The sequence below is a fragment of the Excalfactoria chinensis genome, chromosome 4 (genome assembly GCF_039878825.1).
Source record: "Excalfactoria chinensis isolate bCotChi1 chromosome 4, bCotChi1.hap2, whole genome shotgun sequence".
Taxonomy (NCBI): Eukaryota; Metazoa; Chordata; class Aves; order Galliformes; family Phasianidae; genus Excalfactoria; species Excalfactoria chinensis.
The window spans coordinates 77,774,736-77,801,692 of NC_092828.1; the positions used below are offsets into that span (position 1 = coordinate 77,774,736).

The 26,957-nt window shown below is 38.9% G+C and overlaps 1 protein-coding gene across 7 annotated transcripts in view; it reads left to right on the plus strand.

Annotated features, from left to right (window-relative positions):
* The window catches only part of DACH2 (dachshund family transcription factor 2), a 259,076-nt gene that overhangs the window by 67,614 nt on the left and 164,505 nt on the right, over window positions 1-26,957 (plus strand). The window lies entirely within an intron of this gene.

The following is a 26,957-nucleotide window of genomic DNA, read 5'->3' on the forward strand; positions in this document are numbered from 1 at the left end:
GGGTAATTCATTTTTTATGTTCCTTTAATCTTGGAGTTCTTTCAAGACCTCTCTTAGCAGGAATCTGTGCATTTTATTTTGTCAAGGCATCATTTATTCACCAAACATTTTCTGTTGCACAACGTAAATTTCAAAACAATTTTGTAATCGTGGAAGAAAAAAAGCCCATCTGAATCTGGGAGGGTTTTTTATACAATTGAATAAGACTCTTTCTTAGAGTATGAAAAAGGAAACAGTCGCATGTTTTCTTAATAAGATGAAAGATATCTGTATTTGCTTTGAGATTTTTATGTTTGTTTGTTTTAAAAATATTCCCATCTTTAATATTTTTGTACTTTACAAACATAATCTTGTTCCAGACAGCTGTGATCTCCGGTCTCCTCTAATTCCTAAAGTAGACAAGAACGAGTCAGATTTTCCAAAGTATCTGGCTGAATACTCCCTGAAACATAATTGAACTGAAAGTGAATGCTTACAGTAAAAGTTCAGATCGGAGTGCAAAGTTTGCATGAGAAATTCCTTTCTTGAACTTAATCCTGTGGTGGTTTTCATATGAAGCACTCTCATCATAGGTTTCATGGTTGTAGTATTTTTGTAGATTGCAACAAGTATGCACTAAGCTGTATAAATCACGCCGTGCTTTGGATAGGTATTTTTGCTTCAGACAGCTCCTCGTTCTGCTGTTTAATCTGATGGACTGACTTCTTTCACAAGACTGTTAATTACAGACCTGTTGAACTATATATAGATGTAAAATGGTCAGAGGTGATGACTATCGGTTCTTGTATTTGTAGAGATACCACATTTGAGAAAATTGGTGACAGCTGTAAAAAGCACTTCAGGTCAAAATGATATTTCTGTTTAGCAGATTAGAGTTATTCTTCCCTAAATGCCCTAAACCTCTTAAAATGCTTTGCAGTGCTTTGTATAGTTGCTTTGAAGTGTCCTTTTCCTGTGCTAAGTTTAGTTACAGATGAACTGTAGACAGACGAATGGCTCATAGGCCAAGGCAGGGAATTCAGGATCAGGCTGTGATGAGAGCAGCTCTACCATGAGTGCGAGTCCAGCCAAGTCCCGCAGATCCAATGACAATTGCAGGACCCACTGAATTTGTTGCTGTTTTAAATAGAGTGAGATTTGCTTGGCGCTTTACAATAATTTACACAGGAGTATGGGAGAAACCATTCATCTGTTTCCATCCTGCTACCCCACATCCCCCTGGGCAGCCATGGTCACCTTTACCTTGTGATAGGACTTCATCGTGTCGGCTTTTTGCCCAGCATGGAGCAGTCAGTGCTGATCTGTGTAGACCACTGAAAGCACAGCACCCTTTCACGCAGTTCACATGGATGCTATGTCATGACATGACATTGGTACAAACTGAGAACAATAAATGGTTATTCCTGTTCCTAAGTCTTGCTTTTTCCCCTCATGACAAAACATATCCAGTTTCATACTCTGAAGCGGCTTTTACAGTTGTTGGTTGTGCCATAGGGTTTATGACAGGCAGATTTCTGCAGGATGTGGCTACAGACAGCTGTCTCCTTTTGAAAATGGGCTTCTTGCTTTGAGGTGCAGTTTGAAATGAATGTTGACACGTGTAAATTAATCCAGTTTGTCACATACATCAGAGTGTGGCGGTGTTTTTTTTTCTCCTTCCTCTTCAGCTTTTCCCCTTATAACAAAAATATAGGCTGAGTTTTCCTTAAGCTACAGCTATAGTCATTACGTAATTACTTAATTGATCCCCTATGGGAAATGCCTCACATCTCTGCTGTAGAACTCTACATCATGGTTCAAAATAGAAATGTGAAAGGTTTCATTCTCTACCAAAATGTGTATTTTCTGTCCCATGCCGTTGATTGCTTTCAGATGGTGAACCAGAAAGGATTTACATCCTACCATGCTACTCTATAAAGACTGTCAGTTAAAGTGGAGTCTGCCTGCAGAAATTAGTCTTGGATAATTTCTGTGCTTTTAAAACTTGAATACGGACGCTTCAGTGAGTAAACCAGTGATAATACTAGAAGCAAATACACTGAAGAATTTGGTATGCCTCGTTTAACTTGTTTTATCTCTAGTCTAATAATAATGCTAATATATATAAGAAGGTTTTATCTATGGCGTGGAAAGAATTCAGCTCATTCAGTGATTGTCTGGAATAGGTTTAATTTGCTTGCTTTGTTCACGTCCCTGTATAGTACAACATATGATGTGCGCATTTGTTTCCATTCATATGGAATGACTGATGTTCTCACCTATATGCAGAAAAAGCCAGACATCTTTTGCAGTTCTAACGAGTTGGATTTTTCAAAAACAGACTTCCATTTGTGCAAACAGTTTATGCTGATCTGATGAGATTTAATTATTGAAATAGTTTTTGTAGGAAAGAGGAAAATAAACATGTTGTGGAGGAAACATAGATAATCAGTGATCCTACACTATAATCTTTAATTACAAAGTATTGAGGAGTTTGCTGTGGATTTTTTTCCGTAGTGCTGTGCAAGTGAAATGTTAACTGCCATTTCAGGTGTGTTTTTGAAGGAGAACTCAACTCAAGCTAAGAACCCATTGCTTAGAATAGTTTCCTTTAAAGGTATTGACACTGGAGTGCATGCCAGAAAACAAAAGTGTTTATGTCAGAACATGAAAATGCTTTCTTTTAAGTAGTACAAGTTGCAGTGCGTTGTTTCAGACAGTTTTGTGCAGGCTCAGGGCAATGAGTACGTTCCGACTTCTCCGGGCTCTTTGAAAAAAAACCACGATCCAGACATTTCTGGGAAGAAATATAAATTATCTTGATAATCTCTTGGAATAGAAAGAGCAGCTTATTTGTTTGCAGTTTCATTGGCTGCATTCTGTAAAGCAAAACAGCAACAACAACGGTTGAAAAAACCCCACAAAAGATCCTAAGCAATTTTACAAACAATTTTCTTGGTATGGTTGATGCTTCCAGTGGAGTGGAGCGCATAATGGTAAGGATGAACAAACAGTAATTATTTGTAACCGGGAAAAATAATTTCCTGACGATTCTTTCTGTTTGTTTGCAAGTTATGTCAAATGCAGCAAGATTTATAGGTGACATTAAAAATCCATATTGATCTCCACACTCAACTGGGACTTCACTTGAAAAGTCGCTCCATAGTTGAATGAGTGTCCAAAGCGTGTTTCTAACTTGCATTGCTAATTTCAGTTTTTAAACAAAGATGGTATTTTGAGAAGGAGAGTGTAGCAGTTTTGGAGTTGTGGTGCGTAAAGATTCGTGCTTGCCACTCAGTGTTGCTGCTTCAGTCTCATGCTGTTCCACCCTGAAGTGCCAGCCTGCCAGTGATGCTCAATGTTTTGGTGTTGCTTTATTTTTGCTTAGATGCTTTGGGCCGCCGTAAGAGGTGATCCTGTACTGTCTGCCCCTGGGTGCGGTTGTTTTGGCACAGCTGTGACTCCTGCAGCCTGCTGTGTTGGTCCCAGCCCTGAGGAGCTCAGCCTGCCTTGCATGTGCTCTGAGGAGAGCTGTGCAGTGGGCAGCCAGCGCTGTGCCACAGTGGGAGCAGTGTGGGTGTCATTGGTGATGCCTTCTCCTTACGCTTATGGATGACTTATGGCATAGCTGTGATAATGTATTGTTCTGGTTTAATGTGTATTAGTAATTAAAGAAAACACATTTTTTTTAAGAGGCGAGGATATTTGAATCTAGTAAGACTTCTTTATTTCCCTGAATGAAGAAGTCTTTGCACAGAACTCTTGGTGGGTAATATTAGTCAAATGTGTGATAGATCAAATTGTTAACTATGAAAGGTGTTGTTAATGTAATGCTGAAGAGAATTCTTGTGAGGTAACTGAGCAAGAGGCAGAGAGAGTGCATTCATCTTGGTATGCTGACAAAACATCTGAGTAATGATGGCCATTACATCTTTTGTCACGGGTGAAGGTATGAAAAAGAAAACAAGTTGAAGTGTGAGCCATTTAGGAAAATTGCCATTTGACATGTAAACCTTTCTGCCTTTGTGTTCATTTTTATGTTATGGAATGAATTTGCCATTTTGAAGGAAGTTTGATTTGCCTAGCAATTATGGAGAGAAAGGCGAATTTCAGTCTCTAGCTAATTAAACATTTATTGTTGTTATTTTTTTCTGATCGTGTATTTGGTTTGTTTTAGAAGGAATAAGCTGTTCTAACACTGCTTGGGAAAAAAACACATAAACTTGATGTAATTTATTGACTGATTTTATTTATTTTTGAAAAAGACTCAGCACACTAACATCTGTACTGTGTTTGTGCGACTGTTTGTGCAAATAGATTTTAATTGAGCCTTCTGTCTTGTGAGAGGAGAGTGATTCCAAGATGTTCAGCATTTGCTCATTTCCTGAAAAATTAAGGGTAAATAAACTTGCTGATTTTTTTGGTGTTAGGTTTGAAGACTTTGAACGAAAGACAGAAGAGATTATATACAGTACAATTTCCGTGTTGATACAGATTTATCAATATCCAGTCTTGCTGCTGCTTGTGTTGACAAGTGATTGCATATGTTTATCTGTCCTGTCACAGATGTTTTTGTTTACTGAATTGTGTTTATAAATCAAAGGAAAAATCTAGTCAAGTTCGTGCTACAGTGAATATTCATCTAAGGATGCTTAAGAGCAACAGATTAATTTATTATATTAGGCTCAATCCTGTCAGGTTCTTCTTAAGACATCTACGTAGATCACAAAGCGGAGTACTGTTATATCTAGGAATGTGAGTCCTGACCTCAGAGGGACCCCCAGGAGAAAACAAGCCTTTCTGAGTTCAGGGAAGAGCGGAGCAGAACAGCCCATCTCATACAATTCTAATGCTGTATAGTGCTGTCTATAGGATACTGTTATTTTTTTTTAGAGAGAGTGTCCCTTCCAGTTTGAATCATCTCTGTTCCAGGAAATATTCTGATTAAAGAACAACGAACACATTTGATTAATACACATAGCAGCAAGTGATTTTTTTTGAAACACTGGAGCTAGAGTTAATTGAATTTGGATGTGCTATCAGATGTGAATGGACCCCCTTTATTGTTTATGTTGTGATAATGTTGTTAATATATGGTCCTAATAGGAATGTACTACATGGACCAGCTGTGCCTTCACATGGCCTAGAAACTGGGTGACAGGTACCTTACTTACTCTGTTGGTGGTATGGCTGTTGTCTTTTCAGTTGTATGGGGTGCAGGACGTGGAAGGCTGTGGTTCTAACTGATGGTTAAACACACACTGAAAAGACCGTGTAGACAGTGCAAAGCAGAATAGCAGCAAATATCCTGTAATATGTTGTGCATAAAGGGAAACAACAGCAGTTGAAATCTCTAGAAATACAGAAAAAGAATTTTGCTGAATTCAAATGATGGAATCACATTTCCATCTTCTTCCCTTTCTCTCCCTGAACACAGTGCCACACTTTGCATTTTTGGACCATGTGTTTGCAGTGAGTAGCTCTTGAAGCTGAGCTACTGAAGTTGTGTGGTGCTCTCTTGAAAGCCTGGAGTTGAGGCAGACGACTGCTGTGTTGTATGGAAGCATGTCCCATACCACAGCTGCTTCTGTGGTATTTTCTATTTAGTCTCTGGTTCGACTGCTTCTGTAGTATCTTGTATTCACCTGAAGAGCAGGATTAAAGTGAAGAAGGTTGAAGTCTGCTCTGACAAATGGCCTTTCATGAAAAGAACAGCTATAACTAACCAAGACAGGAAACCCAAGAGAAATTGGATTTAGGGTGTAATCTTTTAAACTCAAAACTGATACCTGACAGTGCAGAGTAATGTGGTATGAATAATGTCAGTATTTGAGCTGCTTGTGTACATTAGGTGATATTTAGTGGAATTAAATTACTTCTAGAAATTGGAAAGTTTTGATTACTGAACTACTTGACAAAAAGGGCATTTTAAATTAATTATGAGGAACATAAACTGATTTAGTACAAAACTAAAAGAGCATCTGAGAAATAAACCTAGCAGTGTGATTAGTGAGTCTGGCAGCTAATGACAAACGGTGACAGAAGCAGTCTTGGAAGAACTGGGAGTCATTGAGTTGACAAAAGTGTACAGAAGAAGATGGGGGAGCAGTATCAAACCTGGCTTTCCTTGATACTGTACCTCGGCTTTCATTTCTTATACTCAGTTAAACATGTAATGGGGTTTCAGAAGGTGCTTAGGCTTGCTGATGAGAAATAGCCCAGAGTTATAGTGGAAGATGTGCTGTTTATTTGTAGTCTGAGGGTCTGTTTGTGCTGTTCAGACTATTTGGTTATGGGAGCTTCACAGATGTATATAACTGTCTGTATGATCATACAGGTGAATAAAGCAATGGACCAACAGCATTCAGTGAAGTCACTGAATTACAGTCTCCAAGAGAATTTCTGAATTGCTACAGCAGAAATAAGAGATAATGAAGAATTGCTGTAAGCGAAGTGAATAAAACTCAGGACTCAAAGTTACTCTGATGTGGTTGCTGAAAAATCAACTGATAGTTTGTGAAAACAAATGAACTGCTAGCGATCAGTTATCAATTGCAGGACATTGATGGGAGTGACATTTGTAGCAGCCAGTTCCAACATCACATTTATAAGATGACATGGAAGAAGAAACTAGTGATGTGGAAACAAATCAGATGTGGTGAGGCATTTTGGAGTTGATATGGAGGACTGTCAGGTCACTAAAATATGTGCACACGAGCAGCATTCTGTTGTTGTATGAGGAGGAAATGAGGCAAATTACAATAAAAACTACATTTGGCCAAGAAGGAATATGTAGCAAAATGGTCCAGATGGTTTCTCTTGACCCTGACAGCAAAATATGCTAACCAGATCAGAAAATTAGACGTCGGTAGTATAGGAGGGACCATTGTCAGCAGTGCTTCTTTAGCTTGCAGAGAACTTACAGGAGAAATGTTTTTTTAAATGGCATATTTTGGTGAGTCATTGTTTTGAGATGGCCAAAACCCACGGCCAGCACTAAACTTGTAATATCAGTAATTAAATTATTATTGCATATTATTATGTGTTTGAACTGAACAGCCCAACCCAACTGACAGTCATTCTTTGGGAAGAAATTAGGTTTAATATAAACCTTTGTCCTGTGGGGGTGGTGGTGAGAGAGGGAGCACTGCTAAAGCTGCTTGTGTTGTGCCATGAGTTACCTTAGTAAAGACAGAAAACTGAACAGCCTTTGGAATGTAGATTGCTGTTTTAAAAGAAAAATCTTTCAACTGACTTTGAATTGCTGCATATAGTTGGATAAATGTTGTCCTTTTGCACTGCAGCTTGTTCTGTTGTAACTTTACTGAACTGACTTACATTCTTCTGTCTGACATTCTCATTGAATGTTTGTGATACCACGGTGGGACTTGGTTGTATATGAGTATAGAATCATAGCATGGCTTTAGTTAGAAGGGACCTTAAAGCCCATCCATTGGCAGCCCCCTGCCAAGGGCTACTCAGAGCCCCATCCAGCCTAGCCACAAACACCACCAGTGTTGGGGCACCCACAGCTCTCTGGGCAACCTGTTCCAGTGCCTCACCATCCTCTGAGTAAAGAATGGCTTCCTAATGTCTAATGTAAATCTCCAGTTTTAGTTTGAGACTGACATAAAGTTTCTTCTAGTCCAGTCACCGACTACCCACGGAAAAAAAGTCGGTCTTCCTTGTGTTCGTCAGCTTCCCTTTAAGTTCTGGAAGGCTTCAGTGGGGTCTCTCCACAGCCTTCATCTTCAGAATATAGATTCCTCGAGCTGTAAATTGTTGCCTGTATTTCTTTTAAGAATTGTGAAGGCATAGGAGTTTACTTCTAACTGAACTGAAATCAGAAGGCGAAGAAGGAAATCTAATTTCAAATAATTTTTTTTTCAGGTGATTTTTAATTCAGTTTATGTAAAATGCTTGCATTCTAGCTTTCTGTTGTTCACAGCAATATGAGAAATTTTCAAAGGTTATACAGTATGTAGTATTTGTAGATTCTATGGTAGATGCAACACAGTAATAATTGCGAGTGCAACTCGCAAAGTTTACAGCATTTTTGGTTAAATGTACCTGAATGTACCCATCTGAAAGTAAATTGAAGGCAGCTTTGACACATCAAGCCACGTGGTATTTCATTAGCAGTATTTATAGGGTAAGACAAGACAAGTGAGTCTGCAGGTTGTTACAGCCAAGTAGCAGCCCCAGAAAGAGCTGAAGTAATTTGGAGGTATTTTTCATTGCAAACGTGTTGTAGGGGTTTGTAAAGTGCAGTCAGCGAAATCGCTGAAAACACAAACGATACATAAGAGGGGGAAAATAGGAAGAAAGGTACATTAATCAGTAGTAGAGTCGGAATGTAAGGAATATATGCGGAGGTTGGGAAATCTTCTGACCTCACTTAGGATGTTGTTTTTGTTCTGGTTACCATATTCTTTAAAGATGTAACATTTGAAAAGGGGAATTTGATTGACCTTATGACTAAAGATAGGATCTCTGAAGAGAGGCTAAAATCATGAATTTCTATAACCTTTAAAGAGCAAAGGTTGAAAGGCATTTAATTGAAAAATATAAAATCTCCTGAATTATATATCAATATATAACTCTATTTCTTTTATATCAGAAATTATTATAAAAAGAGAACTATATGTCAGTTGAGCAAGTAACTCCAGCAACCTCTGTGCACTTGCTTCTTTGTCCTTTTTTCTCTCAAGCAGAGAGTCTAACAGACAAAGAAGGAAGGCTCCTGTTCTGCTTTTCCTTGTCAGCTCTGGTAATTCTAGTAAAAAATAAAGTGTTAATGAAAATCAGGGAGAAATCTGGAATTACTCTTCAATATTCAAACAATCTTACTGATTGTCATTGGAGGGTGTTGCAGGGATTATTTGAATGTGCCTTGGGTTGTTGTTGCTCAGCCTTCTGAAGGAAGCCCACACGCAGTGGGGACAGACCAAGAAACTGTCAGGAGATCTGGAGGTTTCATACATACTTTCAGGATTTGGTTATGTAGATCTTACTACCACGAGAGGTTACAGCTTCTGTTGTTTTGTCATGGCTGAGCAGCTTGGCTTTTACTTGATACCTAAATAAATATCTTCGGGATTTGTAGACTCATTTCTGTAACTAGAGGAAACCCTCCAAATTGGAGAAGGCTTGATGGATCTTTTTAAGGAAAGATCTCTATTCTGTCATTGTTTTGAAATGTTGATCATCAAGACTGTGTGTGCATGTAAGTGTGTGTGTAAATGTCTGACTGCATCAGAACTCAGAGGATAAGCAGAACATTTAATTCTGGTAAGCCATCTGCAGCATGCATACATGGCCTTCAAGCAAAGGTTGAAAGATCACAGCTTATTAGTCCAGGTTCTGAGCCTTGCCTCCTTTGCCACTCTTATGATACCCAATGTTGCCTCTCTGCTGATTAATACAGAATTTTTCACCCGAAAATGCAGTGGCAAATGAACCAGTCTTGGTGGAAAGCTTTGCAGTGTTACCTTAGCATAAAACTCATCTGGAATTACCAAAATAGAGCAGTCAATTAAACGTCATGTAAACTCACAGTTAAAAAGAGGTGATATAACTAGATCAGTCTTAAAATTATAAATTATGCTTTTCAAAAATAATTTATCTGATCGTATAATATTTTAGTTTTATTTAGACACAAAAAAAAGCATAAAAAGACAGCTTGGTTAAATCCAGGCATCATTGAAAACAGTTATAACTAAGAGAATAAGATAATTTTATGGCCTCATGTTTATCATCTAAAGGTCTAGACTGAGAATGGCAAGTTCAATTTTCCTTATGTAAGAAATGTATTTTGTGATGTACCAAAGGGAACAACCTTGGTGGTAAGGTGCTGTGGTGCTGGTCAGTCAGAACCCACCTCTGACAGGTCATCCAAGAACCGTGTTTTAAAATACTTACTGGAAACAAGAAGCTGATAAAAGGGAGGAAGAGATGCTGTTGCTTTTTCAGTCTTTAATTTGACAGGCTTTGCTCAGCCACAGTGACACCAAAAAACTCCACCTGAATGTACTTAGGCTTGCTGTCAACATTTAGAACTGAAATCAGTTTTCTAGGAGATGTACAACTCTGAGCAAATCACTTGGTGTTTCCCTTTCTCTTTGGTAAATGCTGTATCTTGTAGTCTCGATCCGTTAGAGTTTTGCTACTGACATTGCTGTTTAGATATAATAATTTAAACATCTACATTTCCATTGTGCAGCTTTTAAGTGCTGGTCTAATGCAGTGCAGTACTACGCAGTGGTACCTTTCAGTGTGCCACCAAATGAATGAAATGCATGCTAAGAACATTAGGATGTTTTTATTGTTTTGTATTTGTAAGTAACTGCCATTTTGAGAAAGATGTCTGATCACTTGAGCTGCTGTATTGATTGAATCTTGCTACTGAATAGGATCCATGAGAATGTTGAAGGTCCCATTAGGAAATACATATCTTGATTTATACTTGATGAGAGCTACATTGATCACGTTCACATACTGAAACAATTATTGATGGAATCTATGATGAACAAGTCATTTTAGTTGTGATGAACATTGGCTTCTAGCAGACATTTGACAGTGAACCATGAGGTTCTTTGTTGTTACAGCCCATCTGAGAAAATCATTAGGCTTTTTGAAGCTTTCACATGCTTGCTCTAAGTATTATTTGCATTGAGACTCAGTAGATTCCTTTCACATCATTTTTGGCTTTCTTGTAGGAGTACATTAACAACTTTTGTTATCAGTAGCTGCAGCATATTAACATTAATAGAGAAATAAATATCTCGTTATCAGAATGTGTTTTCCTTTTGTGGACAGTAGTGAAGTGTTCTTAAGGAGAAGCAGAACCTATCTGAGCTGGTTAAAATGAGCTCGTCATGTGATGAAGGCAGTCGGCAGCAATTCTGTGGAAAAGAATTGGAAGTATTTCCAGTTCTCAGTTCTGGGTTCTGTGTTTGTGCACACCACCAGGAGATAGATGTCTTTCTAAGGTTACTTTAACTGAATTTAAATGACTGTTACGAATGTGTACTGCTACAATAAAGGAAATTTTCATGTATTTTTCAGAGACAAAGCCTTGCAAATCAGAGAGTTTAGCTGTCAATCTTGGAGTGAAATTAGCTCTGCAAGAATTGTAATGATTTATAGAATTTAAAGAAAATTGCCTAATGATGTATGCAGCAAAGTTGGTAAACACTCTGCGAGTCTGTGCAAACCATTAAAATTGACTGTATACTGTTCTAATGATACAAAACTGCTTATAATTGTTATGTCCACCACATGTCATTCCATAGAGTATGAAGGGAACAAGCATGCATTTGGGTTATTTGAAGGTCCGTAACTTCTGTCTGTGATCTGAAGCTATGCACTCTGCTTCCAAGAGAAATAGGAACAAGCTGTGACCACCCTTCTACGTAAAAGACCAGGCTAGTAAATTCAGCAGTGCAGTAGCTGGAAACTTGTCCATCGGAGGAATGCACAGATACTTAAAGATCTGTATTGATTTGTGTAACAGCCTGAAGAATGAACGTGGGTTTTTATTTAGGTTCAGTGTTGTTTCGATCACTGCACATTCTTTTTTTTGGCTTGGTTTATGATCTTCAAGTTACTTTGATTAGATATAATTCTGGACTTACTGCCCTTCTTCTGACTTCCAACATGTTTATGTATTTCCTATGTGATTTGGGAGTAGACATTGGAAAATCATTAAGTAGAGCTTAACAGTCTTAATGCTAGAAACTATTAAATTGACTTTGCATCAGAACTGGGTGGGATTTTAAAAAAAGAAAAAAGTTTATAGGTGTTATTCAAACCCACCGGCCTTTGTTATCAAAACGAGCTGCATTGAGCCGCGAGTTCTGCTCAGCATCACTTTATTAGGCGACCACATAGGCATACACAAGAATAAAATGAATGGAACTGACTTACACAGATTCATTTGCAGAATGTAGACCCTGAATCATGTAGAAACGCAGAACAAAGGCAGCTAAGAATCACAGCATAGGAAAGAAGTTCTGATTTTGTGCAGTACAACTTTAAGCTTGGACACTCCTGAATTCGAATATTTTCCTGTTTTCTGTAATGTTAGAACAGAAGTACCTTGAAAGAAGAACCTAAATTGTATTGAAGTGTAGAAGATGGAGTGTTATCCATTTTTATTCTGGTAGCACTAAAACCTGCTTGCAAATTTGGTTTTAGTGAGAACGTTGTGAAAAAAATGTAAAGCTTTTGGAAGAAAGTCATTAATTTAACTAGAAAGGAAGTGTTAAAAAGCATACATGGAAACAAAGTAAAATTGGTGATGTTGCTGGCTTGACTGTGATGAAGTCAGTTTAAAAATTGAAGAGTAAATTTAGTGATTTTCTGCACTGTCTAAGGAAGTGTAAACTCAGAGGAAGGAAAAATAGTGAAGTTCAAGAAATCGTGATCTACTGTGTGATGTCGTCAGAGTGGCTGTAAAGGGTGAAATGGAATATGGTTTGATGCAACAGGATTTGGAAGCAAGTCTGAAGCTTTTTGAAAAGTAGGAACTATGGAGTGTCAGTCTCAGCTGTTCTACTTATAGAGCAACTTACATGGCATAAAAGGGATTTTGAATAGCTCTAAATATGAGAGAACTTCTCCTGCTGGGAGGTTAACATTGCAGAGTTCATCTTTAAGCATTTTAAACCACTGGAAGGTAGATGCTACATGCCGTGAGGGTAGGTTTCTGTTGTCTTACAGAGAGTTGGGTAGGCTATGTAGAGGGCTATAATCTTGGTAGGACTTCCTTGTTTTCGGATGTCACATTTGTCTGTTCATGAATGTGTCGTGCATCAAACACTCTGAACTCTATTAATGCATCTTAGTTATACTTCTCCTGTAATGCAGGATGATGCTAGACTGTGCTACTGGGGTTGCATATTAAAATGTCTCCATCCCTGCTGCCAAAGGAAGAACCGTTTGAAGGATGTATTTCCATATATATGAGGGCTGCTCTGAAAGTAATGCCTCCCATTTTATTACGTCAACTTATGACATCAGAGACAGATGTTGGTGGGGTGGCTGTAGCTGTCAAACCTTCCCACCAATATCCCATGACATTTTGTTACTGTGACAGATGGCAGCAGAGGGGCAGTCTGACAGGATTGTGTTTGACATGGAATCGCATACAGAACAAAGGTGTGTCATTGAATTTCTCCATGTGGAAAAAATGGCACCCATTGACATTCATTGACTCTTGCTCTAAGCATTTATGGAGACCAAGCAGTGGATGTAGCACTGTGAGCCAGGGGGTGGTGCGTTTCAGCAGTGGTGGCAGTGGGTCACCTCCACTGGTGTGGATGTGTATCAGTGTGGGATGCAAGCTGTTGATCATCAATGTGAAAATGCCCAGCTCACAGTGCACAGAAAAGTAGTGTTTCGTAACTGAGAATTGGCTCTTTCAAACAGTGTTAATGTGCTCTTCATATCTATTGTAGTTACCATGGAAATAAGTAGGAGGCACTACTTTCAGAGTGACCCACATATATGTTTTTTGAAGACCTGTTTGTTTACCTGTCACAACAGCGTTTGTCAGGTGTTCAAAAATGAATCATTTTCTTCAGGCCCTGGAATACACCGGTGCAAATCTTCTCAGTGAGAAATGATTGTTCTATTCGGTCATTTTCCAGAGGAATCTTTACCTGCTCTTCCTTTGGTATGCTCTTGTTTGCACAGGGTGGGCAGTGGGGAATGACAGCAGGTCTCATTTTGAGGGAGGGGTTTGGTGAGAGAATCAAAAGTTTTCATGTGTTTTTCTGTGTCAGCTTTATCTAGTAACAATTTTATAAGCACATTAATGTCCATGGAGAAAGTTCCGTAGTCACAGAGATGGCTATCAAGTCAAGAAAGAGATTTGATATATTTTTCCTTCTGAATAGCCTAACGAATGTTTTGGAAACTGAAATTTGAAATGGCTGACATGTTTAATAGTGCAGTATTCTTCAAAGCCGGACATTCTTTGCATACTTAGCACTGGCAGTTTCTTTTCCAGTTTCTTTGCCATGAGATACAAGCATTGCCGACTGTTAGCACACAAGCTTGTTCTCACTGCAGTTGTTCTTATTTTTTCCCAAATTAGGACAGTTCATTCCTTCAAGATGCAGGACATCACATTTGTAATTACTTATTCTTTAAGGGGAAAAAAAAAAAGCATTCCAGATGCACTCAGATGGGAATACTCAGTACATGTTATCAGGCATATTTGTTAATAAGATAGTAATTTAAGTAGTTAACATAACAGAAGTTGATTTGACCTGGTGATATGCATTTATACAGGATAAACAAAGCCTGTTATCTGAGATTTTATTTATAAGGATCTGCTCAAGTGATCCGAGATCCCCCCCACCTTGTTTGCCTGTCCTGCCCTAGACCTCAGCACATAATCTCACTGTACCGCTGCCCTTTTGACATGCTGTTGCCCTTTCCATCAGCATCTATCCAAAAGCATATTTGTCTAAAAAGGAAACAATTAAATTCCAATCTCATACAGAAAACCTTTACTTTTCAAAGAAAACATATGAAAGAATTCACAAAGTTGTACGTGACAGGCAACCCCTGCTAAATCAGAACCATAAGTAATTAGACTGAATTTGGCTACTGCCGAAGTAGACACCAAGTCAACCATCTCTGCATTTGACTTTATAAGTAATGTTATATGCACTTGTTTTTTATTTATTATTTTTCTGTTAGATCCTGTAGTAAGAATACATTGTAACATGTGGCAAGTAACATGGAACAGAAAAGACAAAGAAAAGAAAAAGACAAAAGACTGAAGTCTGTGAAGATGTCAGGCATTGAGGGCAGCTCTTGGACTTTCCCAGCATTGTGGTGGGCATTCTCAAGTCACCAGAGCTTTCTGTCAGTCCAAATTGTGGAACAGGCTGTCAGCTCCTCTGTTCCATCTGTATTTAAAGCCAATTGGAAGTCTTGATGGCCTCTGTACTGAACAGAGTTACCAGGTACTGCTTTTGAACCAGATGAAGCTATTTGTTTTTAAAGGTCTAAATGTTATTAACGGTTCTTTTATCTAAAATGCCTGTCTGGTAAGTAGGTAACAACTGTGCATTTTCTTCCTTAGTTCGTTATTGAAAAATGAAGATGTTTCTAGTTTTACCTATGGAAGAAAAATGTGGGCTGAGTGGCTGCTGATCAGATAATGGACTTTGTGTTGTATTCCTGCCTGAACTTAGGAGTCTGTGGCATAAAGTCAGGCATGAGCCCAGAGGAGGATGTCTGAGGGTCTTCATAGCAATCCACATTCTGAATAGGATGAAGTTTAAAGCCAATGTGGGCAGATTTTATTTCTTTACTTTTTTTTTTTTTTTTTTTTTTTTTTTTTTTTTTTTTTTTGGCAAAGGCCTGTTTTTATCAGTGAACTTGTGAACATAATTCCTACCTGACAGAACTTGAAACCGTGTAGTTTTGTCATTAATTAAATTTCCCACAGCTACTGTTTAAGATAGAAATGACTGAAGTGACATTTCGGAGTATGTGATGTGTCAGTGACATTTCCCTGGATGCCACTTCACTGCAGGTGGAATTCCCAGAAATTATTGCAGCCCTGGTATTGATGTGGCTAGCTAAATCCCAGCTCAGCCTGATTTTTGTTATGCTTCCAAGTATGTGGGCTTGAATGATTATGTAGTCACAGTGCTTGAGCAACTCTGGGCAATGTCTAATTGCTAACAAGGCTTTCTCTGTTTAGTTGGTTTTACGTTACTAAGAGCAGGTTAAGTGGTGCATTTTGAAACTTTTATAGCCATTAGGCATTATATGCTACTGCTAATATAGCAACTGTTTCATATATGTGGTCTTGTTGTCCAGTTTAAGACTGGGAAGTGTGCTAACTCTCAGGCTGAAAAATGAAGAAGCGCCGGTATACAGGGAAACTCCTGTAATTAACTTTACTAACAGCTTAGCTGGCCTTGCCATGTAGTGCATCGTTTTGCCCTTCAGTAGTATTCTTTCCAAGACCTTAGTAGACGGAGAAATGTCTCTGTGCACAGTTTATAGCTGTAAGGGTAGAGGAGGTTCAGTTGTGCTTCTGTTTGACAGTTAAAATCGCGAAAGAGAACTGTAAATGCTTTCCTGTTTGATATTCAAAGCTAAAGCAAATTTGGCTAAGTGAATTAAACAAATTGGTCTTAAGAACGAGATTAATATTCTTTTTCGAGCTGCCTGCCTGACGGTTTAATGGAGATTTTATTATGTCACGGTAAGGATGGCATTGAAATATATATTTCTTTGTTTCCATCTGTCAACTACAGATTTAATTAATCTACTAGTTTCGGATAGGTTTTTATTTTTCTTACAGAATCAGCTCTTTTGCTCCCTGCGTGTCTTTGACAGCTGAGTTCTTGCTAGCAAAAGAAAAAGTTTGACATGTTCTGACCAACTAAATGTCCCTACAAATAGAAATGCGTTTTGCTAGTAATAGCTTCTACGAAGCAATACTAAACATTGGTGTAGTACATAAGCCTTTTACCACCCTTGAAAACCCAGCTTGAACCTTGAGCTAGTCATTTACATGATGTTTCCTTGGGATTACCTACATTCTTGTCCACTCTGACCTTGTAATTTTGCTCACAGTTGGAAATGTAATGCAGAGTGACTAAGATAATGTTGTTTACACAGACTTTAAGTGGAGTGACATTATAGTCAAGCAAGTGTCACATCACCCAAAGTGAAGGAAGACTTAATTACCATAATCCTGTGAATACTAAAATTCCTTAGCCATGTGTAGCATAATAATGTAATGCTCTGCATGTTGCATTTAATAATGTGAAGGTTCTATATTAACTCTCAGGAGAGATTCTATAGTCAGTGTGTGTACATCCTTGGTGCATTCCATTGCTTACAGTATACTATCTTCCATTAAAAGTGCGGCTTGTCAGGCAAAGCAAACATAAGGTGACTGGAGTAGCATCTCTGTTAATCTGGTCAGTATTTGGTGCCAAGGTTTTGTACAGATAATGCAGTCTGTATTTCATTAAATAACAGGAACAGTAGGGATGAGATGGTAATAAAAACATACTGTGTTTTGGCAGACATACCGTTAAATGGACAGAAGTGTTAAGTACTGCAAGACTTGAACAACTTTTACCTTACATAGTCAGATGAGCCCACCTTTTTGCCAACACTATGTGCAGCAGCTTTATGCATTCAAGAGGAATGAGAAGCAAGGTTGTGAATGAATGAATATGTAGTCATAGAAGGCCAATTGTGAACAATTATCATAATCATTTTATAAAAATGGAGTGATTATTGGTAATATACATTGCTCTTATTCTAGCAACACTTAGTAGTGCAAAACCTACTCCATGCTTTAAACACATATTTCCTAAGAATCGAACTGCTTAGCAGCTAGAAAACAAAACCAGTTATGACCAAGCCTATGTACAGTCAATAACGGATTGCCTTTTATTACTTGAGAGCCCAGGGCTCTCCAGAACCTTCCTGAATAAGTCTTGTTGCGGAGGCTGTACAGTTCTGTGGTCAGTGGCTGACAGTAATAAATGGCTTCAAAAGCACAGATGATTAGTCCATTCTTTCTTATTACTGTTTGAAAGACGAGTTTGAATTAGCATTTTAAGGAGACTAGTGGATGGAGCAGTCAGTTCTGGAGGGGGATTGAGTGTTCTCATGTAGGAACTGCATTTTTAGGTAGCTGTTGGTGTGTAGTTTGAAGTTTGTTTTTGGTAGGACTGAAAAACAGTATCAGTGTACAAGAAAACATGAAAGAGCTGCACATGAAGTCACATGGACTACTGGTGTAGGATAGATAGAATACAGATAAGCTCAAGCACTGAAGTATGGAGTCTAGAGTTGGTGTTGGCTTGCACTGGTGCAAATGCTTGTGCTCTTGAGTTTGCCTTTACTTACACTAGCGTGCTGCATAAGCATTCTTGCATTCTCTCTGTTGGCTCTCTTGTTTGAATATAATGCTTTGGAACTGTCACTTGAATATGTGAAGCAGGACTAAAAACCAGTGGAAGGTAGAAGCAGCATTTCATTAAGTTGCCATGATGTAAACTAATATTTCAGCCCTGTGCATTGTTCAGCAGGTACTTCTGAGAAACAGCAGCTTGTGCACGGATGAGTTTTGCTTGCTTTGAGCTGACCATGTTTCCCTTTGAAATAAGGGCCTGGAGCTTTGCCTTGGCACGCTGGTAGTGCAGAAGTGCTGCTGTGCATGGCCATCGAGTGGGCTTTGGAAGGCTGGTGGCACCTGGGAGCACAGGTTGCTGGGCTGCACTGGGGCCCCTGGAGCACAGAGGCCGCAGCTGCACAGCAGGTGGAAGTGCTCCAGCTCTCCCTCTTGTTGTGTCCCCCCAGAGCCACTGAAGGTTTTTAACTTTGCTGGATGTATAATTCTTGTTGATTAACAGGAGTTCTGGGAAGAATTGCTTTTGTAAAACTGATGACAGGGAGGAGCTGCCTGGGGCAGAGGCTGTCAGATGATCTCCTTTGTGGCTCCGATAGCGCAAATATTATCCAGGAACCCAAATACCCTTTCCTCTCCCTGAGCTCCCTGGAGGCAGCAGCATTCAAACACAAAACTGTTCAAATTGCTGGAGAGGGATTTTACTGGTCCTGTCTGTTTTGCTACTTCAAACATTTTTGAGTATGCAAACTTAAAATACTGTTGTATGGACAAGGTCAGAGAATATTCCTAACATCCTACATGAGTTTCAGTAGGTTCCTTTCTCTAGGGTGCAACAAGTTTTGGCTTCACTTGAGACATCATTTTATGCCTTGTTGTTAGGGACTGGAAAGAGTGGGAAAGGATTGTTTTGGGGCACTGTGGGTGCTCATCACGAAACTCCGGGGAACAAACGGGGCTTGGAATTCTGTAAATACTGTCTTGAATACATATACATGATTATTTCTGTTCAGTTTTAAGGACCATAACCAGGTCTTATCTTAAATACTCAATAGAAACTTGATGGGAAGCGCATCGTCAGGTGCCGGTGAAGTGTCATCACTTGTGCCCAGTTTGCAAGGGAAAGGCACAGTATTTTTGCTTAAATAATCGTAGCTGCTTAAAAAGCTACGCTTCTGGGGAAAAAAAGGGAACCTACACATGTAACTTATCACTTGATGACTGCACTTGGAGGGATTGGCCATGGCCTGTGCACACAGCCTGCACTGGGCCTATGTGCGGGGCCTGCATTAGCAGCCCTCGAAAATTCCTGCAACTGCAAAACTAATTAGTGAAATTAAGTTGAAAATGCTGTAAACAAGTAAAGTTATTATTCATTCTGCACGGCACTACAAATGTGGGAGGACATGTTAAATGATAAATTAGGCATGAACTGCTTTAATCTGTAAGCTGAACATGCCAGCGAAGGGCCTGCATTTGTAATTAGTGTTTGGGGCCGCAGGAGAGCGGTGCCTCTTTTAGAACGGTGACAGGGAATTGATCAGTTTAGGTTGCCGTGGCAACCAGGAGCCCTGGTTGCGTTTGCCGCCATTCTGCTATTATGCCATCCCCGTGTTTAGAAATATATTTATGAACTGTAAAGATAAACTACTCAATAATGCAAAAGAGGCTGCAGTGCTCAAATGCCAAAGTGACGGGGGCCAAGTGAATGCCTGACTACCCGATAACAAGCTTAAGTGTTCTATGGTTGTCATGACATTTCTTTTACAAAGCAAATGATGTCTGCAGAAAAAATCTTAAAATTAGCCGAAAATGCAAATCTCTTTATGAGGCTGTCACCTCCATAATAACAGACAATAATTGATGATTTATGAGATGCCACCATAGCAACCAACTCCTTCGGCACCCCTTGGCTTATTGTACACAATAGACTTGGGCTCCTGTGAAAAAGTTTCCGACGTGAAGCTCAGAAGGTCTGCTAGCATCTTGCTCTGTTCACTCTTACAGAAGAGATTCACAAGCATTGCAGGGATTTTTGCAGTCATCAGACAGTTTAAATGGCTGAAGTTCTGTCAGTAAACACTATCTAATTTGTGGCTGAAGTGACGGTGGTTTCAATCAAAATCTTTTTAAGTGACTAGATTTTTTTTATTCGCTGTTCAAGTTGGAGTGAAGACTGTGACATCAAGTCCGGGCTGTTTAGCTGAGTGTTCCACATCGTTTTTGTAAGGGTTGTGTTTAAAAACATCACTTACAAATCGTCCTGTTTTTTTTTGTGTATTAGCTAAACAGAATGTTGTCGGAGAAATGATGTTTTGTTGGCTTGTAATTTGGTAACTACAGAAGAAAAGCTTTTGTTTATGATCACATGTATTTAGATACCTCATGGTTGGGTACATCTGCGATCTTCATGAGAAACCAATGCTTTCTAAAAAGCTTCTATTCTTTCCTACTCTCAGTCAGAAAAGACAGTAAAGCTCTATTTACAATTTAGGTCCAGGAGAATCAGGATCTGTAGACTTAATAGTACTAAGGGGGTGACAAGTTAACTTTCATCAATTTCTTTTTTTTTCAAAGGCCACGTGCTCTTCTACAGGTAAACAGAGGGTACAGAAAGCTTCACACCACAGTTCTGCCTAACTTTGCCACAGGTCATTACTTTTGTACCTAAAATGCTCAATTTAGTGCTGAGGGAAGAAATAAGTGACATTAGCAACTTCTGCTTAGTTTTGTCTTCATAGTTCATTCTCCTTGACTCCCTTTATTAAATAGAATTTCCCTTTTTTATTTCAGGTCATTAAAAAAAAAAAAATTGTAGTTGGAAAAGAGGTCCATTGATTAGAAGAAATATTTTTAGACTTCAGATGTTAATTCTCAGCCTACGTCCCAAGATTCTTATTCAGACAGTGACTCCAAAAAAGTAATAGGAATTTGTTTGAATTATGAATTCATGATTTTTCCATTCTTTTCTCACTTAGTCAAATATGACACTTAGAGCTGTCAGTTCCAGAACATGGTTTCTGGTAGAATGTAATCTCTCAGTAACCTTGCCTTATATAGAGAGAATAAAGAATAAATAGGTGTAAGCCCTTTGTGTTGTTCCTAGTTGTATCTGGGCATTTTCTTACTTAATCACATTTTGATGTATTTTTCTAGTGTGCAATTTAACTTGTTTTTTGTTATATAACTTCTTATGAAATGGTTTTCATAGGAGTATTTAAGTAGTAATTTTATGTGTGCGAGGAGGAAAAAATGGATATTTCCTGAAGTATTTTTATTTTTTTGCGGCTTTGTCTTCCTTGCAGCCCTTACCTCTAAGTGAGGAACTTTCTTCTTTCTCAGCCTTTGTTACAAAACGATAGACAGGAGGAAAAAACAACAACAAACAGCCACTTCGTTGCATCTACCTTTTTATGGATAATTGGGTCTGAAAACTGTAAAGAGAATTCAAAGGGTAAGAAGACAAGTAATAAATGCTGTTATTTACTGAGCACAATATGAAATGGTTATGATTTCCATTACTGGACTCTTTAAAGTAAAAACAAAGCAGACCTATTCTGCATGTTCTTGTCTTGCTCTGGTACTGATGCAGTTTCAGAAGGTATCTTTTGTGTCCCTCTGAAGCTGGTGTTGAAGGTGTTCTCATTAGCATTTTACAAGCTTGTGTCTCACAAGTGTAGAAATTACAGTAAAAATTTTGCTGTGTATTGACTTGAAGTCCATTTGAAGTTGATAAATACCAGCTGTTCAAACAGAAAATTAAACAAAAGCAACTCAAAACTTAGTTTGAAGTAAACAGGTGAACAGTATGTAAGACAAAGCAGTTCCCCAAAGGCATTTTTAGTACATGGTCATTATTTAACTCCTGACTGAAAATAAACAATGCTGACAGAGTGTGTGTTGGGGGGCTATGATATATGAACAGTGTCAGTACTGTAGGCTGATAACCTATAGCTTGACATCCTTATCTATAAACTTTGACAGATACATCAGTTTGTTATTGTCACTTCATTAACTTGCTTCTATGATAGCAAAAGATAATCTTTTTCAAAGTCTAGCACAGCTAATAGTTCACTACGTAAAACATTTGGGAAAGTGTGAAGATTTCTCTCCCCTCCAAAGGAAGATCTTTGAGTTTATTAGATACTTGGACAGTGTTTCACAATATGGAATGGAGTTGTTTGCATATCAGCGATAGACAATAAACTGTTTTGTCATGTTAAGTTATTTGTGCTAGCAACATCTCATTGGGCTCTCTTAGAAATATATACAGCCAGGGAACGCGGTTGTGGCTGCTTGATCTGAACACTTGCTTAATAAATTAATATTTTGGTCTTGTGATTTTTAATTGGAAAATAACAGCTGTTCCTACTTGGAACTGTCTACTCTGTCTTCTGGCGGTTTGCAGCAAAGCTGCAGTAAGGACTTCCCAGGGTTTCCTGCTCTCTCTGTCCCACCAGTGCTGTCCTGTTGCTGCCACGAGGGTGAGAGGGGATGGAGCTGGTGCTGCAGCAGCATCACAGAATGTACAGAAGCTCTTCTGATTTGTTTTTTTAAACTTCTTTCAGTTTCACACAGTGTTAGTATGAATTATACTACCAAATGAGTGGTTTTTTCGTGTTCTCTGAAATCATTTTTTAATACTTGGATCTGAAACTTAATCCAACATCTGTTGCATCACATCTTGCCAGACTTCTGCTTAAGTCCTTGCCCATCCATGTTATGCTTAATGATGCGTTGTATTTTCAGGACTGCATGACTATGTCAGTCTTTCAGCGAAGGAGCTATGAAATGAGCCTTTAAGTGCTCATACATTCACTGCTTTGGGCAGTGCTGAAGGGCCGTAATGCAACACAGGACTGAAGTCTCATAGAGACTTGGACCATAGACTTAGCTAGCTTTGGGATGCTTGTGTTGTCTCTGCAGTGGTTTGAAATATCAGCTTTGTGTCTGTGTGTAGTTCTCCAAGGTTTTTTGGAACGCAGACCAAATTCTTAGGCTGCTGGGAGTCCATGGCCAGCGTCACCCACAGTGGTCATGCAGATCCTGGAGTGGCCTGACTTGCAATCTGGGCTGATGTAGCCTGTGGGTGTGCTTTCCATTGGTATTGGCTGCAGCAAAAATATTTGAGCTGTGATTGTGTACAGAGAGCAGCTGAGCACACCTTCAGGTACCTGTTTTCTCTCTGGGCCTGGTTTCTTTGTCCCTGCTTGATAACAACCATGTCTGCCTCTGTTGCCTTTAGGGAAGCATGTGTGATATCAGAGAAAAATCTTTCAGCGTAACATTTGGCATCTCCTCTAAATAAGAACTAAATGTTCCTGTTTTAACCAAATACAAGCTTAGCATGGCCTAATAATGTAAATCAATAGAGAAGAAAAGTAGCCTGGTTCACTGGCTGTAATGAAATATGAGGAAGGCAAAGTCATAATTCCATTTTAAGCAGGTAGAATTATGCAGTATGTTGGTAACTGAGCAAAGTAGAATAAGAAAAATGGGAAAAAAAATACAACAGAATACAATACATGACAATGTTAATATCAGTACTTTTTTTTTTTCCCCATATTTTCCAACAAAGACTCTGACTCCATCTGTATCTCTTGCTGCATCACTTCTTTCACAGCTGCATTGCAGACATGCTGCCATGCAATTTTTGGTGTACCCTTGATGACTTTTACTACTTTATCACAGTGTCAGCTGCATGACAGCAGCAGTGTTCCTGGATCAATATTATATTATGTCATTTTAGGCTGTGAAAAAGAGCTGTGTAAAACTTTTTAGATTTGTTTCTTTGGAAATGGACTGCTGAAACTGAAAAGAGCTTGATAATAATGTGCAGTAGTACTAAATGAAAATGAAAAGGTGTGAATAAGAGATGCATAGTAAAATTAGAAGAAAATAAGAAGGGGTTCAGTTTTTGAGGTGCAAGGGGAGAAAATGTAATAGTGCTTTGAAATGTTGATTGTATCATAGCATTTAGAGATCCTTAGTGCAATGTATGTAAGGTTACGAGACCTCTGCATACACTATGCTTTCAGTTAGAGAAAGTCTACTGCATTACCAGCTAGTTATGCAAGAAACAAATTTATCCCACACACAGTCGGACTGTCCTAACCATGGAGCTGCTCGTTCATTCTGCTGTTTTTGTTTGTTTGTTTTTTTTTTTCTTTTTTCCCCCCAGACAACTTAACAGATATAACTGGTAATCCCAGAGGTGGCTAAGTGTGTTCACTAGAACTTACCTTACTAAGTTGTTGATGCATATGCTTAGATATTAGCTTGGAAGTGTAGTCACAAAGATTTTAAACTAGAATCGGAAGGGGATGGCAAAAAAAAATTAAGGTTAATACAGATAGCCTCAATTGGTCATTTAATAATGCTTGACAACAGCTAAACAAATAAACAAGTAGTCGTGACATCGTGACAGAGCTAGACAGGTGCTAGAAGTGGGCCCAGGAGAACCTCTTGTGGTTCAACAAATCTGAGTGCAAGGCCTTGCACCTGAGTCGTGGCCGTATCCACTGCCAACAGAAGCTGGGGGATGGAGCACAGCTCTGCTGAAAAGGACCGAGGTCTTCTGGTGAGTGTCAGGCTCAACATGAGCTAGCACTCTGTCCTCACAGCCCAGAAAGCCAACCCTATCCTGGGCTGCATCTGAAGCAGTGTGGCCAGCAGATTGAGGGAGGGGATCCTGCAGCCTGGAGGAGGGAAGGTTCTGGGGAGACCTGATGGCCTGTCTGTATCTAAATTGGGGCTGTAAGAAGGAAGGGGAGAGACTTTTGCAGGATTTGTGGTGATAGGACAAGGGAAAATGGTTTCAGACTGAAAGAGAGGAGATTCAGTTGGGGCATAAGGAAGAAGATTTTTACAGTATGGGCAGTGAGGCGCTGGCACAGGTTGCCCAGAGGGGCAATGGATTCCCCATCCTGGGAGACAGTGTCAAGCTGGACCAGGTTCTCAAGTGCCTGATGGAGCTGTAGGTTCAATGTAGAGAAGTTGCACTAAGTGACTTCTAAGGGTCCCTTCCAACTCAAACAATTCTATGACTTACAAAGTCAGAAGTAGGAAATTAATCTTGTGGTTACAGCTAATAAAAGAGACGGGCTGGTAGATTGGTTCCAGATTACCTTGAGTGTGTTCTAATCCAGGGAACACAGGAACATAAATAAAAAAAAAATAGTGAAGTATGATCATGATACGTGGTTGTTAGAAAAGATCGTGGGATTCATAGAGCTAGAATATTACTGTAAAAATATTACTGGAAATGTTACAGGATATGGCTTTTTCAGGAAGCAAAAGCAACTGAAAAGGAGAGATGTTGCCTTATAAAACATGACATGTTTTTGCTCAGGGGTCCAGGTTACGAGGCAAAAAATGAATGTAAATCTGTTTGCTGTGTAAAGGAGAGAATGGCTGTAGTAAGAGGATAGCATGCTCGGTTAGTACCCACATATTACTCTTTGTTTAGATGTAATAAAAGTGAGATCTCAGTGAACTTCTTTATTTTTTAAAGTCTAGCCACTTAAATTATAGTCTGTGGGTAGTTTGTCTGGGCTTTTGCCTTCCCATGTGCAATTGCTATCAGTTACTGCAGGATTAAGATTTGACCTAAGGATTATAGCACGTGCGCAGAATCTAGGGTAAGATTTGGACATGAACTTCCTGTCTTATTTTCCTCCTGATGTTAGTCAATTTTTTTTTTTAGCTTAAACTAAAGCATTGCCCTGCTCAGGGTGAGATCTTGGACGGTTTCACTTTCTTACACTAATTACATCCTGTGTTTAAAGTATAGTCTGTAGAAAATACAAGAAGAGGAGATACTCATTTTTATTTTCCCGTCTTATTCCAAGGGCAATTGAAAAAGGATGGTGCTTGTTAACAAAAGAAAGGGTCTGATTTTAAGGGCTGCAAATCAATCCGTAGGATGGGATTTGAAGCGCTGTCAGTGGAAGGAAAGTGTGTTTATAATAACTAAAATCCCACGTGCTCATAATTGTGCACATAGCCTCTAATTATGGCAATTTCCCCGTAGAGAAGAAAGATAATGATTTTGAAACCTTGTTTGTTAGTTTTTTTGTGTTTTTTTTTTTTTTAATACACTTTGATTAAAAAGGAAAAGGAAATCTGGTATTTGCAGCAGTTTCTACTCTTACTCATGTGGGAACTTCAGATAAAATAATGGCTTCCTTTACATGGATTGTACATCATTACGAGTCACCATGCTGCATTCTGCTTCACCTGCTTCACGCAGGCTTGGTGGAAATCATGACATTTTGTCAGGATATATTTGGATTCTTGATGTATCTCCCAGAAATGAAGCTGGTACGTGCTGGAAATGTGCATGCATTTTGTTTTTCTTCTTTTCCTTATTTTTTTCTTTGTTTCTCTTTTTCTTTCTTCTTTTATCTTTTTTTTTTCATTATTTTTTTTTCTCACCTGCCAAGAGCACATACTCTAGATGTAGTTTTCTGTAGTTACATGCTTTTGTCAAAAGTTTCCATGTCCAATTTGAGTGAAGATTAATTCCTTGATATTTAGAATAGAATAGAACTTAGAAACCAACGTTTTCTAAAAAGCAGATTGCATAAAACACGTGCATGTATAATTTGTCTAAAGGGTGGCATCCCACCTCCTGCTGCTCAGTCCTCCGAGAGTTACAGCATTCTTGGTTTTCACATTCTACTTGAGAACACTGAAGAAATTCATACTGTCCTGTAGTTAAAATGTTGTTACAGCCTCCTGTACTAAAGGACCATTCTGCAGGCCGCAGGCTGTAGTGAGACCCAGAGTAGGTAGCAGGCAGGCAGTGGGAAGCATTTCTTCTGTTTTCAAAATTGCGTGGCAATGCTCAGCTCCAGTAGAAGGTGGTTCAGTAGGAACCGCAAACATTTCAATTTTCTCTCTCCAAATGGTGGTTTTTGTAATAAAAAGTGAATTTTAATGACCAGGGGAAACTCATTTGAAACAAAGAAAGCCGTCTGTTAGTTTTATTTTGATTGACAAGCGTGCCAGGGATAAACTGTTGGCTGACACCAGAACGTGCCTCATCAGAGCAGTGTACAATGTCCCCAAA